General features: G+C 39.8%; 1 pseudogene across 1 annotated transcript; it reads left to right on the top strand.

Annotated features, from left to right (window-relative positions):
• The first annotated feature begins 204 nt into the window (after positions 1-204).
• Positions 205-1,924, top strand: LOC103252444 (annotated as a pseudogene). The gene has a single exon (XR_002481515.1). The product of XR_002481515.1 is annotated as a CUGBP Elav-like family member 2 pseudogene (transcript).
• The last annotated feature ends 11,967 nt before the right edge of the window (positions 1,925-13,891 follow it).

Raw genomic sequence — 13,891 nt, 5'->3', positions numbered from 1 at the left:
GGTTTCTGCTCTTGCAGACAGGACTATCTCCCGTCTTACATTGCTGAGCTCCACTTACTAGGAGATAAAGTGCTCACACATAGACAGAATGATTTACCCTAGGTCACAGAATGAATTAATGAATAAATAGTAAGATATTGCTCAATCTATAGGTTTCCAGTCTTCTGTGTCAGACTGTCTCATTAAGAATTATTATTGCTTTCTTCCCCACCGTAGCCAGGGTAGGGCTGGTCACGCCGCCGATGCGTGGATGGCAGCCTCGCAGCGCCAGACCCGCACTTAACTCGCCCCTGCCTCCCGAGCCTGCGCGATGTGCCGCCCCGGGTGACAGGCGGCGGGGCGCTGCCCGGGACTCGGGCGGCCATGCTCCCCCGCAGCACGTAGTGAGAGCCTCGCCGCCCAGGAGCAACCTCATGTGACGGCACAGCCAACAAGATGAACGGTGCTTTGGATCACTCAGACCAGCCAGACCCAGATGTCATTAAGATGTTCATCGGACAGATCCCTCAGTCGTGGTCGGAAAAGGGGCTGAAAGAATTTTTCGAGCCTTACGGAGCCAACTACTAGATCAACGTACTCCGGGACTGGAGTCAGAACCCTCCCCAGAGTATAAAGGTTGTTGTTTCATAACATTTTATACAAGAAAAGCTGCACTTGAGACCCAGAATGCACTGCACAATATTAAAACTTTACCTGGGATGCATCATCCCATTCAGATGGAACCTGCAGATAGTGAAAAGTCCAACGCTGTGGAAGACAGGAAACTGTACATAGGAATGGTCTCGAAGTGTAATGGGAATGGTATCAGGGAGATGTTTTCTCCATTTGGTCAGATCGAGGAATGCCGCATTCTCCGGGAATCCAACGGGCTGAGTCGAGGCTGTGTGTTTGTCACATTTTCTACAAGGGCAATGGCACAGAATGCAATCAAAGCCATGCATCAGTCTCAGATCATGGAGGGTTGCTCTTCACCTATCGTGGTGAAGTTCGCGGACGCTCAGAAGGACAAAGAGCAAAGGCGCCTGCCCCAGCAGCTGGCCCAGCAGATGCAGCAGCTCAACAGCCACTTGGGGAAACCTGACCGGGCTGGGCGGGCTGACTCCGCAGTACCTGGTGCTCCTGCAGAAAGCCACCTCCAGCAAACAACCTTTGGTGCATTCAGTGGCATTCAGCAGATGGCGGGCATGAAAGCTTTACAACTCCGGAACCTGGCGACATTGGCTGCTGCTGCCACCGTGGCCCAGACCTCAGCCACCAGTGCCAGTGCAAACCCCCTCTCTACCACGAGCAGTGCCCTGGGAGCCCTCATGAGTCCCGTGACTGCTTCAACTCCCAACTCCACTGCTGGTGCAGCCATGAACTCCCTGACCTCTCTTGGGACCCTGCAAGGACTAGCTGGAGCCACAGTTGGACTGAATAATATTAATGCACTAGCAGGTATGGCGGCTCTGAACGGAGGACTTGGCACCACAGGCTTGACAAATGGCATGGCTGGCACCATGGATGCCCTCACCCAGCCCTACTCAGGAATTCAGCAGTACGCAGCCGCTGTGCTGCCCACCCTGTACAACCAGAGCCTGTTGCAGCAGTAGAGCACTGCGGGCAGCCAGAAGAAAGGTCCAGAGGGGGCAAACCTCCTTATTTACCACCTTCCACAGGAGTTTGGAGACCAGGACATTCTGCAGATGTTCATGCCTTTTGGAAATGTAATCTCTGCTAAAGTCTTCAATGACAAACAGACCAATCTGAGCAAGTGCTTTGGTTTCATTAGCTACGACAATCCAGTCTCTGCACAAGCTGCTATCCAAGCTATGAATGACTTTCAGATCGGCATGAAATACTTGAAGGTGCAGCTGAAGTGCTCCAAAAATGACAGTAAACCTTACTGATCCTAACCCCATAGGCTCCCTGCTCTCATTTTAGCTTTCTTGGGGTAAGTCCCACGAGCCAGCCTGTCTCTACAGGGAAGGCAAGGAGGACCACATTGCCAACTTTACCAAGAGAGACAGTTATTTTTACAATAAGGCTCATCTCCTCACCCTTCCCCTTACCCAGTTTGCCATAATTAAACTCGGGCCACCTTGTTAAAAAAAAAAAGAATTATTATTATATGTTCCATTTGAGCCATACACATAGTATCTCTGTGGTCTTGACTGACTCAGAGCTGGAGGAATAATCAGTTAGAGGTTTTGACATTGAAGTAAGCTGAAGGGTAAGTGCTCCTGATAGAATGACTTTCTTGTCTAGTGCAATCAGCTGTTGCTAGGAAAACATCCCATAATTTAAAAATTTGAAGGGACTTGCAATCTTTATAATTTATTAGAAATAGTATTTAAGTTCGTAAATGTAAAGTCATAGCATTTCTGGAGTTAAATGGTTAAGAATTATAAATTAATCTATAGTGATTGTAACGTAGGCTTCAGACAGGAAGAAATAAGATCCTTTGAACAACAAGCACAATGCAGTGAGAAATCTCGAGATAAATAAAGTTACATGATCAAGATGTGCTCATGCAACTGCATAATTACAAGGAGAGGTGACACTGGTGAAAAAACAGGCAGGGAGGGGTAATTCCAAAAAGACTAGACAATGTAACCAATATTAGCATAGGAATGAAACACATCTACTCATTAATTTATCTATCTAAATAACTACTAGTCAAGCCCTTTGTGAGTTATAGCAAGCACAGCAGTGTGTTTTTGTCAAGCCATGCAAATTGGTCTAATTTAAATCAAGTGATGGAGTTTCTGGCATTGTAGACATGTCTTCTGTGTCCCTGGTAGATTAAAAACCATTCCATTTTGGAGAAGTTCAGATTTTGAGTGTCTCCAGGGAGGGGTCAGATTGAGGTAAATATGGGAAAAACCTCTTCTCTGTTTCATGTACTAACCAAACTTCTCCTGTCCTGTTTTAGAATATAAATTTTTGGCCAGATAAAGAAGTATTTGACTTAGTTCTTCCTAGTTCTGAGTGTGGGAACGAGCAGGAGAAACTGATGCTTCTGGAGTTGCTGACCTGAATAAGGAGATACTCAATTTGCAGACCTGCAGCAACAGGAAATCAGATCCTAAGTAGGAAGGACTTATTTATTTGCAAAAAATACTTATGGAGTATCTTTCATGTGCCAATCTTGGAGCATAAAACATGATATTAGCTTTCCCTGAGAAAACAGCCCAAGAGAAAACAAAGACTGGTTCCACCACTGCGTCTTGGAAGCTAGAGCCATGGCACTGGAGGGGACAATGGACTTGATGCTTTAATGATTCGAAGTTAATGATCTTTTACTCAGATAGCCCTTGCTTGGGTAATGCAAGAAGGAGAGGACTTTTTCTTTCTTTTCCCAGTGCTTGACAACTTTAGTAAGCCACAATAGTGGGAAGTTCTGGCCAAGCCTGTTAGGATAGAAAGGTTTTCTTCTGAAAGATCCAGGAGTCATTCACCCAGCACACATCTCATGAGCACTTTCTATGTGTTACAGTATTACTGTGGACAGGTATGGTTTTCTGCCTCTGTAACAGTGCAGGGAGGTTTAGCATGACTAACTCCATTTTTGCTTCTGACTCGCTGTGGTAATATCCTTTAGGCTAACTTCTGCTTACCTCTGCACATAGGCCAAGCTAATTATAGGAGGAATTTAGCTTATGGTTCAACTTTAGAAAAAATGATAAATTCCTTCCCCACAACTAGCCCCTAGGAGATGAGAATAATAATGTTACATTAAACACTTACAGGAGCACTGTGACCTGACCAAGGACAAAGACATTTCCCAGCCTCCTCAGAAGCTCACTGGTGCCCAGATATCTCTGGTTATCAGTCACCTCTTGATTCCTGCCCCCTCTTCCCTTTCCCCTAACATAAAAAAGAGCCTGAAGTTCATGCTGGCTTAGGATGGCTCTCTAGGACGTTAGTCTACCATCTTCTCAGTTTGCTGGCTTTCTGAGTGAGTCACCTTTCATACCTCAACACCTTGAGTATCAACTTACTGGCTGTTGTGTGGCAAGTGTATGAGCTTGGACTCACCTTCAGATTTGGCAAATTGGTCAGGAGTGTCTGCTCGTATTCTGTTTGGGGACATTTGGGGGTAAGTCTCTAGCAGCTGCCAAGACCACTGGTTCCAAGGACATCCCCCTCAATTTCTTGCATAGTTGTTGGCAAGAAACTAATAAACCTCTACAAATTGTTGAACTAGATTTGGAAGTAAGGTGAGTTGCTCTGGTGTGTACCACTGAGAATTCCCTTCCCTTCCACTTGGGCTTTTCCTTGGAATAAACCATTTCTTTTTTACATTTGATTAGGGTAACCTGTAGGAGAGAGAAATAGTTGTTGCCCTTTTACCAATTTAAGAGCTGGTTCATTTGCATTTGTCTGTCAGTTGACTTTGTGGGCTACAGGCTCACATAGTTAAAAACATGGGAAATTCAAAGGCATGCCAAGTTTTCTGGGACTCCAGCTGGTTATATATTATGACCTATTTATGCACATTCTAAAACCGATGGGTAAATTATAGCAAGGAAAATGCAGAACTCAAATCGTTAACCTGCAGTTTAATGTAGTCTTCTAAAGCTCTCTGTCTCTCTCTCTCTCTTTTTTTTTCTGTCTGCTTTGAATCTGCTGTTATTAAGCTACTGGTATTAAGATTAAAAAACTCACTGTGTATAATGATATTAATTCAAGGTTATTTGGAGATTTTTTTTTCTTTTGAATATGTGGGGTACAATTCAGGATTAGGTATACAAATGTTCATTATGCAGATAGCCTTGTGATTTTTTTCTTATATAATTCAACCAGTTCTAAGTAAAACATAAGCTTTGGACACTCACTTGAAACTAAAGAAAAAACATATAAAAGAGAAGTTTTAAAAAATAAAACTACCATGGAAACTACTTTAGCCAAATCTTGGTCCTCAGCCTTCATTGGATTGACAATTAGGGCAAACAAAGTTTAGTCATGTGAACAAGTTCTAATTTTGTTAGAGATTTAATTTGGATCCAGTTAAGGCTGGCACAATTAGCATAGTTCAGAAATAGTCAGGCAGATTTTCTTGTGCAGGTCTAATTTAGAAGAGGGTAAGCATCAGACATCTTTTTTATCCACACGCAACCTTCACCCAACCAACCAAGCATATCAGACCTGACCACCTTGCGGGCCAGAATGTGGAACTACCAGTGCAGTAAATCACAGAAACGTTAGGGAATTACCCAAAACACAGACATGATATTCTAGGAAAAGTTCAAATCTAGTTAGACAGTAACTTTCATTATTTAGAAGGTTCTTTTGACCTTGAAAGGTTGAGGGGCAGTCGTCAAAACCAGACACCTGCTCTTCACTCATGATTTGCTTAATTGTCATTATAAAAGTATGCAAAGCTTCTTGTCAAAGGCAAGCACAAGCACTTTCTCTTAAGGCACCCATGCTTTTCCTTGAGAATACCCCTTTTCTTTCTAATAAATTCTCTTTTAAACTATACTTTGGATTCACTCTGAAATTCTTTTCTGTGGTAAAATCAAGAACCCACAGAACAACATACTACATCCTACCAGCATCATAGCTGTTTTTTGTAAAGTGGTGATTTTGAATTACTGTTTCATGGCTAGAGTTCTGAGGTAAAAGCTATTGGGTCTTTGTGTGTATAAATATATGTTTAGATGTGTTTACATACACATACATGATATATGTTATATCTAGCATAATGCCAAATTGGCTTATAAGTAAGTGAGCACTATAAGCTAAATAAATCCAAATGTTTTTCAAGTTCACATGGCTTAAGGAAAACTTTAATAAATAAATTGACTTTTAAATTATCGGTAAAATAAAAATAGAAATGTCAGCATGCAGATTTGTTTGGGCTTACTGATTATTTTGCATTTGCCTAGACTAGATATTTTATTACATCAAGGCTTGGCACAAAAGTTATAAGGCTATAAACCTAGCCCAAAACAGAATGATCTTTATTTGATTTGTTTTGTTTTGTTTTTGACAAATAGGACTAACAATATTATTGATTCAATAAAAACAGCCAAATCTTCTGGGTGATTGGCAAAAATGTTCACCTACTTAACTTTAAGGTGCTTACTCAGATAAATATCTGATATTCACAGGCTTTTAAAATGGTTAATGGGAAAATTGCTTTAAATAATGACCAGCTTTGCCTAATTTGTCAGTTCTCAAAAGTAACCTAGATAAACTGCCAAAATAAACTGAGTAAATATAAATGAAATAAATGCTTGCAAGTAACTTTTTGTATAATTTTAAATCTTTAAATTATTGGATTTAAATCTTTAAATTATTGGATGCTCATTAGATGTCTGAGTCATTTCCAATTAAAAAAGAGTTCTAATATGGGAAAACATGTTTCTAAACATTGTAAAATGGTTTTATTTATAAAATTTTAATGGCTGAGAGTTCAGAATTTCTTGCTTTCAAGATTTTCACTAAAATTTAAAGTTAAAATAAAAAGTCTAGTTAATATAATTGTATATATAAAATGTGCCAAAAAGATATTTTTAACAAAAAAAATGAAAAAGACAAAAATTGTGTTCTTACTAAAAATTTTTATATAATTTAGAGGTTCTTCAAAAGTTATTTATAAAAAAGGTAAAAAGAAACCAATAAACAAGAGAAAGATGTTAAAATGTTATAAGTATGAAGATGTATTTTTAGTTTAAAAAGTTATAAAAATAATTTGTATAAAAAGAATTTTATATCGTAAACTTTTGTCTTAAAGTAAAATAACTATTTTTAAAAGAAAAATATTTCGGGCAAAATAAAAAGTAAAAGCATATTGTAAATGGTTTATGTAAGTCATGATAAAAATTTTTTTATAAAGGAGCATTTATAAAAATAATTATATATGCGATTAAGTTGACTGTAATTAAAGAAAAATTATTTAGAATGGTTTTTCAAAAAATTGGCCCTCTATGTTAGAACAAAGTTTTATTAAGACATTGGTCTGCTCTTTCTACAAAAAAGATACCTATGCACACATGTTTTTTGCAGCACTCTTCACAGTAGCAAAAACATGGAACCCACCGTACTGTCCATCCAAAGTGGGCTGGATTTAAAATATGTGGTACATACACATGATGGACTATTACATAATCATAAACAAGGACAAAATTATGAACTTTGCAGTCACTTAGATGGATTTAGAATCTATTATACTCAGTGATTTATCACAAAAACAAATTACTGAGTACCACATGTTCTTACTCATAAGTGAACCCTGTACATTTATCATAATACTACACGAAAGGGATTGGTAGTAGCAGGTCACTGCCAGTAGGAGTAGCATACGACATCAATAAAGGTACCTGATCTCAAACCAGGTGAAGTGAGGACCAATGGGAGATCCAAACTTCACTTGTATGATGTCCACTTATGTACTTAACCATAAACTGTACCCCACATCTTTAAAAGAAAATAATTTAAAAAGATATTGATTTGCTCTTAATAAAGCTATAAGAGGTTTTGATTTTTTTTTAACTTTAATTGTATGAACTGTTCATCTTTAAAAGCTTCTCAAATTCTTATCTCAAAACGTCAACTTTTGTTGTAGTTTTCAGCTTTTTATCCCCTAGTTAAGGCCTAACGTAATAAGTCTCTTCTTCAACCTTTTCTTCAACTCTTATAACATTTTCCCTCTGGTTTCAACTGCTGTTGTGGACTGATAACTAAAATATTTTATCTTAAAGGTCTAGAAAAATTTTATTTTCTTCCAATATAACTTGATTTTGTACTCTTGGCTTTGCTATGTTTAAATTGTTCCTTGTAACGAGGAAAACTTCCTGTGCTGTTACTAAGAATTATATATTCCCCTGCTCCAGGTACTAGTTGTCTAGTCTCTTGTTTCCCCTATAATATAATGTATACTCATAATCCTTGGACATGTTCTTCCTGCGTCTGATTAGTTCAAGTATTCTTTCTATCAGGTTTGACTTCCAGGTTATCCAAGTGAATTTGCCATAAGAAAATTTTTTTTGCCAAAGAAACTTACCAAAGGAAATTTTTCTTTGACTTTTTGGTAACTGGCTTAAAAAAAAAATACTTTATATTTTATTGAGATAATGTCTATGTTGTCTTTATTCGATTTTTGAGTACTTGGGAAAACCGAGTTTTAAAAGGGTTAAGGTTTTCACGTTCATATAGCTTTCTATATTGCCTTTGATATCTTTTGATTATCACTCTTGGTTAAATAAATAGCTATTATTTTACAATGGCCTGTGAGTCTGTTTTCGCCAAATGTTTTGAGCCTTTTAACATCTTTAACAAATGTCCTCAAAATCAAATCCTAAACTAAGTCTCTGACTTAAACTTTATGCTAGGGCTTATCAAAGTTATAAAAATTAATCATCACAAAGTTATAAAATTTTGTTTACAACTTCCAATTAGGGCATAAACGTCAGTATTACCACCGCCAGCTCCCTTGAAATAGTCCTTATCAAGCGCTATTAACTAATGTCAAGCACCTTCCCTCTATGCCCCAGGGCTATTGCAGAGGAAGTGGGCACATAGTTGTAAGGCTTTGAGAAATACAATTAGTTCAGACCTCCAATCAAAGATGGGTACGCACATAACTAAACAGCTGATTGTTCAACACATAGAACTTACAAATAAGTCAGTTTTTAAACTTTCTGTCTTTGGTTTTGACTCGTATTATTTAAAGGCTTTTAAGAGCTGATGAATGCCTGTTCACCTCCACTCCCATCTGGCTAGAACATTTACTTGGCTATAAGTCTTTTGACTCTCATTCCCTTGATCATTGTAGTCCCACCATGGGACAGGATGGACCTTGAACAGATAACCACAGCCCCAGCAACAATATGGGACCAAATAAAAGCTTGGCCATCAATGATGGCTCTGGCATATCTTAACCAAAAAGGGGAATGCAAACTAAAAAATAAAATTCTAATCCACTTCACCCCCATCTTGACCAGAGGGACCCCAGATAAACCTTAAAAATGTAGTTCTCAGCCATGATAGAATGAGCCATCAGACATGCCTCATTACATTCTCTCCATTTTGTGGCTTAGACACAACAACTGACCAGAATTAATGCTAACACAAAGAACACAGAACAAACTGTCACAATAAGGTACACAGTGTCAGAAGAAGCTGTGACTCACCTCTTCCTGCAATCTTAAGATTGTCATCTTAGAGGACACCTTCAACAGGAAACACTAAAAACTGAAACATACTTAAAAAGAAACATTGCCAAAATATATGCAGAAACTAATTTGACTTGGGATAAGGCATTGCCAATTGCCCTGTTGCAGATTAGAATGGTTTCCCAAGGATGGGTGCAGTGGTGCATGCCTTTAGTCCCAACTACTTAGGAGTCTGTGGTGGGAGAATCACTTGAGCTCAGAAGTTTGAGGCTGCGGTGAACTGTGATTGTGCCACTGCACTCCAGCCTGGGTGACAGAGAGAGACCCTGACAGAAAGGAAAAGGAAGAAGGAAGGAAAAAAGAAAGGAAGGAAGGAAGGAAAGAAGAAGGAAAACCCCCCCAAATGCACCTCAAATTGAGCTCCTGTAAGCTATCATAAATTTCTTCCCCAGTGCAGAACTAACTGATGCTTTGAGAGATTTAACAATTGCCAAATATGTTAAGATTCTAGGCTCTATACTAATTTTTGAGTTTGTTTCTAGCAGGATCACTCATTCCACAGACATGACCCTACATCCTTATCAACTGGGAGATCTAAAGATTTGAAGTAAACAAGGGCCTAAACACCAACTTGCTGCCAAGTGAGTGGGATTGTTTGAGGTGCTGCTGAACACTCACTCATTGGTTAAACTTGCTAGAATAAAGCTGTGAGCACCTCATACTTGGGTCAAGGTGACACTACTGGAAAATACCCCACCATCCCAGAAACCAGGCTTGTGAGCCCTTGGAGGACCTAAAGCTAGACTTTCACAAAAAAGAAGTAAAATAAAAGCATATACCTTATGTGTCTTGCCTGTCCTTTGGTAATTTTCATTTGCCTGCCAAGGCAACTCTTTAGTTGAGATCTCTCCATTTATTGCCTCTTCTGCTAACCTACCCCACTGCTGAATTTGTTATCCTAAACCTCGTTCAATGCATGACCACTCTAATCCTAACGTTGTTCGTGTATATAGTTTTACTCATGTACTCTCTTGTACATTAGACCTACAGAGCCTGTTTCTCAACACCTATAGGGTCTGATTGATAACTTCATACCCAGAGGTCCAATGCAAGAAAGAATCTTAATCAGCCTCTCATTAAACACTATGTGCAAAATAATAGCAAAGACTCACAAGTCTATAAATATACTTTCTGTCAATCAAATGGCCTCCCTAAGTTAACCACTTATTAAGCAGAGACGCATATTGATAAAATTAGACAACAGGCTACCTGGCTTTAACAGATTTTAAAATGTTAAGGCAGACTTCATCTAGGCACTTTTGGAGATTAGTTTACAGACCTATTCTCCCAGATTCCTTGTGGAATTCAGTCAATCCTGGAAAGGGGACATTCTTAAACTAGGTACTACTGTTCTTCTTTTGGCCATGATGATCAATATACTAGCAAAAATTATGATGTATTATGTAGCCAAGTTTGTGCAAATCTGACTAAAGCTATCAAAGCAAAAAGGGAGATGTCCATGATCACTGCTCCTAAAAAGGGCAGTAAGGGGCATTTCCTTAGCCATAGAATAGTTTCATTCTATGGTCACCCCTCATTGACCCCATTCAGCAGGAAGTAGCCAGATGACAGACGATGCCCCGTTCTCAATCCCACAAGACAGTGGAATAAACTTTGACAGTGAGGAAATTATAACAGTGGAGGGAGTCTAACCAGGACTGACTATTTTTGCTTCTGACTCCCCGCGGTAATATCCTTTAGGCTAATTGCTTCACCTAGCTCTGCACATAGGCCAAGTTAATTATAGGAAGAATTTAGCTTGTAGTTCAACTTTAGAAAAAATTGATAACCGTCCCTTTCCGAAACTAACCCCCAAGGACATGAAAATGTACATACAAGTAACAATGGTGTGTTAAAGATTTATAGGAATACTGTTACTTGACCAAAGACAAAGATATCTCCCAACCTCCTCAGACCCTAGCTGGTGTCCAGATGTCTATGGTCATCGACCACCTCTTGATCGCAGTCCCCTCTTTTTCTCCCTGCCCTTAGCATAAAAGAAACTTGAAGTTCATGCTGACTTAGGATGGAGATTTAGGACATTGGTGCACCATCTTCTCAGTTGCTGGCTCTCCAAATGATAGTCACCTTTTGTGCCTCAGAATCTTTTCTCTCGATTTATTGGCTGTCATGTGGCAAGTGGGTATGAGTTTGGACTCAGTTGCACCTCCATTTTATAGACAGTTCAGGTAAAGTAAAATGCAGGCAGTGGAGTTGGAATTTTAATCAGGACATGTCCCTTTTTTAGTTCTCACTCAAGACAACATTCCAAGACATGCTACCTCTATAGAAGTGCTAGGCATCATTCTAGCAAAGCATTTTCATCTTAGATATGGAAACTGAGATACTCAGGCAAGTCAGATACAGTCTGATTTGAGTCCATAAACATTTATATACCGGGAAAAATGCAAGAAGGCACCCTGCTAGGCCTGCTAGGGCGACACACGCATACCCACTCAGTAGGCTGTAGCATGGTCCCTCAACAGACCCTGCTGACTGATTTGCCCTCTACTAAGCAGTCATCCAACAAAGGGATCCTGCCAATATTTACATAATCGCTTGACTCCCCTTGTGCTGTGGAGGCAACATTTCTTGCTGCCAGGACTGCAGAGTTAATTTTAAAGATCTCAGTCTCTACTCACTTAGGATCACAGGCCAGATAGAAGTACAAATCCAAGAGTAATTAACTTCTGCCCTTCAGTGCAAGCCAGGGCAGTGAATGGAGACTGAGGGTGTAAAGGTTGCTCCTCCCCCAGTATTTGCTCAAGGGAAGAACCTCTGTGGGTCAGAAGTAAGGAGGAAGAAGCAGGATGAGGTGGTGGAGGTGAGGTGAGGGATGCTAAGGGCGCAGCTAAAGTGGAATGTCCCTGGCTGGTTTGTTTTTTTTTTTTTTTTGAGCCGGGATTCTCACTGTCACCCAGACTGGAGTGCATGGCTCACTGCAACCTTGACCTCCTGGGTTCACTGCAACCTCAGCCTCCTGAGTAGCTAGGAGTACAGATGCATGCACCACATCTGGCTAATTTTTTTATGTTTTTTAGAGACAAGGTCTCACTATGTTGCCCAGGCTGTACTTATATTCCTGGGTCAAGCAATCCGCCAGCCTTGGTCTCCCAAAGCACTGGGATTACAGCCATGAGCCTCTGTACCCGACCCTCTGGACTTTTTTTTAATGGAAAGTCTGCAAAATTAGTAGAGGAGGAGAACACTCCATTCATTTATCCACTCATGGAACAATGGGGAGAGTACATGTAGTTGTTTCTCAACTTTTGATAAGGTTACATCCCAATAAACTCATCATTAGTTGAAAAATACTGTAAGTGAAAAATGGTTAATACACCTAACCAAACATCATAGCTTAGCTAGCTTACTTCAGACATGCCCAGAACACTTACATTAGCCTATAGTTGGGCAAAGTGACCCAACACAAAGTCTACTGTATAGAAAAGTTATGATTATCTCATGTTATTTATTGAATACTGTACTGAAGGTGAAAAGCAGAATGGTTGTATAGGTACTCGAAGGTACTGAATGGATATAGCTTTCACAACATTATAAAGTTGAACTGTCTTAAGTTGGGGGCCATCTGTGTTTCCTGTTTTAATTTTTTTGGTTACGAAGCATATGATTTAGGGGAAGTCAGATTGTAGATATGTCCCATATTTGCGAGTACCTTTCCCCACCTCAATTCTAAAAATCTGAATCCAGCCGGGCTCGGTGGCTCAGCCTGTAATTCCACGCCTTTGGAAGGCTGAGGTGAGTGGATTGCCTAAGCCCGCGGGTTCAAGACCCGCCTAGGCAGCGAGACCTCATCTCTACAATAAATCAAAAAATCAACCAGGCGTGGTAGCGCGCACCTGTAATTCCGGCTACTCAGAAAGCTGAGACAGAAGGATCGCCGGAGCCCAGCAGGTCAAGGCTGCGGTGACCGGGAGCGGCCACTGCACTCCAGTCTGGGCAACAGAGTGAGACTCCGACTCAAAAAAAATCTGAATCCAAGTTCTCTCTCTCATTCATCTCTGTGGCTTTGTGTAAGCCATTGCTATCCTAATTTACAAACTCTTCACCTATAGAATAAGATTAATATCCACTTTTTCCTGCCCTGCTTTTTGACCAGTCCTTAGAAGAATCAGATAATGGGTTGAGAGCAAAACCATTGGCTTCATGGAAAATCCACAGAACAACTACACTCATAGTGAGCCTCTGCTCTGAGATCAGGAGCCCTAATGAAATGAAATGTGCTTTTATTTAGTTAATATTTAAAACATGATATACATCTGAGCTGTGAACATCATGCCTGTGAACATATACATGATTTGTGACTATCTTGGTTTGCTTTGGAAATAATTTCATTTACTATCCTGGGGGATAGTAACACACACACACACACACACACACACACACACACACAGTAAGACAAGGGTCTCCTTGTGAAATGCTCCTGAGGCAAGTGCACACTCCTTCTCACCACCCTAGATACACAAATGATCTAACCCAGATGTTATTAAAGATCCCTCATTGTCTACATCAATCAGGTGAACAACTAAAATATTATCCTGAGAAATGTCAGTTTCTAGTGCATTGTTTTTAAAATTTAACTGTTAGTTACCATTTATGGATAATACATACACTTGCAAATTATTTTACTATCATTTTTATGGCTGCTCTGTGAGAGATAATTAAAGTCAAATCACTTTAAATGAAGCTACTCACAGGGACAAAGTTGT

Source organism: Carlito syrichta, unplaced genomic scaffold, assembly GCF_000164805.1.
Source record: "Carlito syrichta isolate Samal-C Ts95f unplaced genomic scaffold, Tarsius_syrichta-2.0.1 Scaffold158733, whole genome shotgun sequence".
Lineage (NCBI taxonomy): Eukaryota > Metazoa > Chordata > Mammalia > Primates > Tarsiidae > Carlito > Carlito syrichta.
This window is presented reverse-complemented; position numbering and strand designations above follow the sequence as displayed.